The following is a 5,205-nucleotide window of genomic DNA, read 5'->3' on the forward strand; positions in this document are numbered from 1 at the left end:
TATCCTCTATCCTCTATCCTATCCTATCCTCTATCCTATCCTATCCTCTATCCTATCCTCTATCCTATCCTATCCTCTATCCTATCCTATCCTCTATCCTATCCTACCCTCTATCCTATCCTATCCTCTATCCTATCCTATCCTATCCTCTATCCTATCCTATCCTCTATCCTATCCTATCCTCTATCCTATCCTATCCTCTATCCTATCCTATCCTCTATCCTATTCTATCCTCTATCCTATCCTATCCTCTCTCCTATCCTCTATCCTCTATCCTATCCTATCCTATCCTCTATCCTATCCTCTATCCTATCCTATCCTCTATCCTATCCTATCCTCTATCCTATCCTCTATCCTATCCTATCCTGTATCCCATCCCATCCTCTATCCTATCCTATCCTCTATCCTATCCTATCCTCTATCCTATCCTATCCTCAATCCTATCCTATCCTCTATCCTATCCTATCCTCTATCCTATCCTATCCTCAATCCTATCCTATCCTCAATCATATCCTATCCTCTATCCTGTCCTATCCTCTATCCTATCCTATCCTCTATCCTATCCTATCCTCTATCCTATCCTATCCTCTATCCTATCCTATCCTCTATCCTATCCTATCCTCTCTCCTATCCTACCCTCTATCCTATCCTATCCTCTATCCTATCCTATTCTCTATCCTATGCTATCCTCCATCCTATACTATCATCTATCCTATAATATCCTCTATCCTATGCAATCCCCTATCCTATCCTCTATCCTATCCTATCCTATCCTCTATATTATCGTATCCTCTATACTATCATATCCTCTATCCTATGCTAACCTCAATCCTATCTAATCCTCTATCCTATCCTCTATCCTATTCTATCCTCTATAATATCGTATACCCTATCATATTCAATCCTCTTTCCCATAATATCATCTATCCTATCCTATGCTCTATCCTATGGAATCCTCAACACTATCCTCTATTCTATAATATCCTCTATCCTATCCTATCCTCTATCCAATCCTATTCTCTATCCTATCCTATCATCGAACCTATACTATCCTCCATCGTCTCCTACCCTCTATCCTATCCTATCCTCTATCCTATCCTATCCTCTATCCTATCCTATCCTCTATCCTATCCTATCCTCTATCCTATCCTATCCTCTATCCTATCCTATCCTATCCTCTATCATATCCTATCCTCTATCCTATCCTATCCACTGTCCTATCCTATCCTCTATCCTATCCTATCCTTTATCCTATCCTATCCTAACATCTATCCTATCCTATCCTCTATCCTATCCTATCCTCAATCCTATACTATCCTCTATCCTATCCTATCCTCTATCCTATCCTATCCTCTATCCTATCCTATTATCCATCCTATCCTATCCTCTATCCTATCCTATCATCTATCCTATCCGATCCTCTATCCTATCCTATCCTATCCCCTATCCTATCCTATCCTCTATCCTATCCTATCCTCTATCCTATCCTATCCTCTATCCTATCCTATCCTCTATTCTATCCTATCCTCTATCCTATCCGATCCTCTATCCTATCGTAACATCTATGTTATCATATCCTCTACCCAATACTATCCTCAATCCTATCCTATCCTCTATCCTGTAATATCCTCTATCCCATCCTATCGTCTATCCTATACAATCCCCTACCCTATCCTCTATCCTATCCTATCCTCAATCCTATCCTATCCTCAATCATATCCTATCCTCTATCCTGTTCTATCCTCTATCCTATCCTATCCTCTATCCTATCCTATCCTCTATAATATCGTATCCTCCATCCTATCCTATCCTCTATCCTATCCTCTATCCTATCCTCTATCCTATCCTCTATCCTATCCTCTATCCTATCCTCTATCCTATCCTCTATCCTATCCTCTATCCTATCCTCTATCCTATCCTCTATCCTATCCTCTATCCTATCCTCTATCCTATCCTCTATCCTATCCTATATTATCCTCTATCCTATCCTATCCACTATCCTATCCAAACCCCATATCCTATCCTCTATCCTATCCTATCCTCTATCCTATCCTATCCTTTATCCTATTCTATCCTCTATCCTATCCAATCCTCTATCGTATCCTCTATCCTATCCTATTCTCTATCCTATCCTATCCTCTATCCTATCCAATCCTCCATCCTATCCTATCCTCTATCCTATCCTGTCCTCATCCTATCCTATCGCCTATAATATCGTATCCTCTATCCTATCCTATACTCCATAATATCGTATCCTCTATCCTATCCTATCCTCTATCTTATAATATCCTCTATCCTATCCTATCCTCTATCCTATCCTATCCTCTATCCTATCCTATCCTCTATCCTATCCTATCCTCTATCCTATCCTATCCTCTATCCTATCCTATCCTCTATCCTATCCTATCCTCTATCCTATCCTATCCTCTATCCTATCCTATCCTCTATCCTATCCTATCCTCTATCCTATCCTATCCTCTATCCTATCCTATCCTCTATCCTATCCTATCCTCTATCCTATCCTATCCTCTATCCTATCCTATCCTCTATCCTATCCTATCCTCTATCCTATCCTATCCTTTTTTTTTTTTTATCGTGAGGAAATGTTTTATACATACCCCGACTCCCTGGGGGAAGCCGGGGTTATGTGGTATTCTCCCCGGGGGGCGAGCCCCCGGGGACTACCCACTAAAACCTCACGCCCACCTAAGCTACACGGGAGGTGCCTGGATCACGCGAGTACTCAACAGGACACCTCCCAGCTAATACATGCCACCCCGGGGGAGGGGGTTAGCCTCCCCCACTGCCTACTCTATAAGACCCCGGGCGGAGGGACCCGCCCGGTGTCCCCATCTCCGGAGCCTTCGGATTGGGCTTCCCGAGGCCCAGCTCGGTCCACCCACAGCTCCCGGAGTCTTCGTGCCCCGCTCGGAGCCGGTATCCCGAAGGAACCAGCCCCGGCCGAGGCAAGAAGACGCCGCCACCGGGAGGAAGGGCCGTCGGAGGCGCGATCCGGCACGCCCCGACCCTTCCTTTCCCCAAACCCCCGACGGATCCCCCTCCCCAATCGGGGAGGGACGGACCGACACCCCCCTACACCGGGAAAATAACCCGTGGTGTCGGCCAATCACGGGGGAGCTGTGCTCCCCCCGGGGGCCCGGGTCAGCTCACACCCCGGGCCCCTAAGTTCACCGCCCCCAGTTGTGGGGGCATAACAGGACGCGGGGAAACTCCCCGCGCCAGCCCCACTCCGCCCCCCACAGCCGGGGGCACACGTTGGCGCGGGGGAGACCCCCGCGCCCTCCCAGCCGTCGCCGCCCCCCTCCTGGGGGCCACACGTCGGCGCGGGGGTCGTCCCCGCGCCCACACCCTCCTCGCCGAGCCCGGGTCCCGTTCCCGGGCCCGCTCGGCGGCCTCCTTCTGGGTCATTACAACCTCACAGAAGGAGGCCACCGCTCTCCACGACCCCTCGCTGTCGACCATGTGGTCGACCACGGTCGGCAGCGAGAGGTCCCACCCGCCCACTGCGTCTCTAAGGACACGGCGCGGCTCGGCCCAGGCCTGGCACTCCTCTAAGGTGTGCCGCGCCGTGTCCACATTCTCGTCGCAGTGGTGGCACTGCGTGGTCGGCTCCCGCCCCATCCTATGCAGGTACTCTCCGAAACAACCGTGACCGGAGAGCACCTGCGTGAGGCGGAAGGTCAGCCTTCCCCGCCTCCCGCACCATATAAGAAATATGGGCAGGAGGGCCCGGACAATCGGACGTGTGGAGGGTGCCAGGAGCACCCTCCACTCCGCAAATACGTCCGCCCGGGCCTGGCGTTTCTGAGCCTCGAGCTCCTCCTCCTCCTCGCTCGTGAGTTCCACCCCCGGCGGGCGGCGAAACGAGCGGGCGATATGGTATAGTTTCGCCCGCTCCGCCGCCACCAAATGGAGTGGTGGAACCACGGCGAGGAGACCCGCCACCTCCCCAGAGATGGTGCGGTACCCCCGTATGGCCCGCAGGGCCAGCCGTCGCCGCTCTCTTTCTAAGAGGTCTTGGCTTTTCTGGCTGGCCCCGAGCGAGCGGTGCCACACGGGGGCCCCATATAGGGCAATGGACCGCACCACCTCCATATAGAGGCGGCGGACATTCAGCTCCGGCCCCCCGATATTAGGCAGCAGCCGCGCAAGGGCGGATGCCGTCCTCTCTAATCGGGGGGCGAGGAGCTCGAAGTGCTCCACGAAACGCCAGCGGCCGTCGATCACCAGGCCCAGGTATCTCATACTGGGCCCTATCTCGACGGAGGTCCCGGCGACACGAATCCGGAGGTCTTGACCTCGGGGCAGCCGCCACGGCCGAGGCGATCCATACAGCCAGATCGCCTCGGTCTTTGCGGCGGCCACGGTTAGCCCCATCCTCCGGATTCGCCCGACAACGCAGTCCAGGGCAGCCTCTGCCAGGTGCCTGGTTCTCCTCCAATCCTCCCCCTCCGCGTATACTAGGGTGTCATCTGCATAACAGATGACACCCGTACCCGGGGGGAGGACAACCCGCAGCACCGCGTCGAATGCCAGGTTCCACAGGAGCGGCCCGAGGACCGACCCCTGCGGAACCCCGCGGTGCATCTCCCTCATATGCACGATCTTGTACCGGCCGGTAAACACCACCTCTCTGCCGCGGAGGTAGTCGCCGACCACCTCCCGGAGATAGGGGGGCACCTGGAAATATTCCATCGCCCCCGCTATCTCCTTCCAGGGCAGGGAGTTGAAAGCGTTGGAGATGTCCAACGACACCGCAATCAACACCCTGCCCCGAGCGACAGCCCGTTCACGGAGGAGACGCAGGCGCTCCAAGGCGTCTATCGTGGAGCGCCCCCTCCGGAACCCGTACTGGCTGTCGCTCAGGTCGGGACCACCTCGCGACAGGTGCTCGACGAGGCGGGCAGCAATTATTCTTTCGAACAGCTTGCCCGCCTCGTCGAGTAAACATACCGGCCGGTATGCAGAGGGAGACTCTGCGGGTTTCCCCTCCTTGTGGAGGAGAACCAGGCAGGCACTTTTCCACACTGTGGGGAAGACTCCCCGGCGCAGGCTCGCGTCCATAACGCTCCTGAACGCCGGGGCGAGGACCCTTAGGGCCAAGGCCATTACACCACCGGGAACCCCATCGGGGCCGGGGGCCTTCTTGCCTCCAGCCCGGAGTTCCCGGACGGCCCGGTCAAG

The sequence above is a fragment of the Halictus rubicundus genome, unplaced genomic scaffold, assembly GCF_050948215.1.
Source record: "Halictus rubicundus isolate RS-2024b unplaced genomic scaffold, iyHalRubi1_principal scaffold0352, whole genome shotgun sequence".
In the NCBI taxonomy this organism is placed as follows: Eukaryota; Metazoa; Arthropoda; class Insecta; order Hymenoptera; family Halictidae; genus Halictus; species Halictus rubicundus.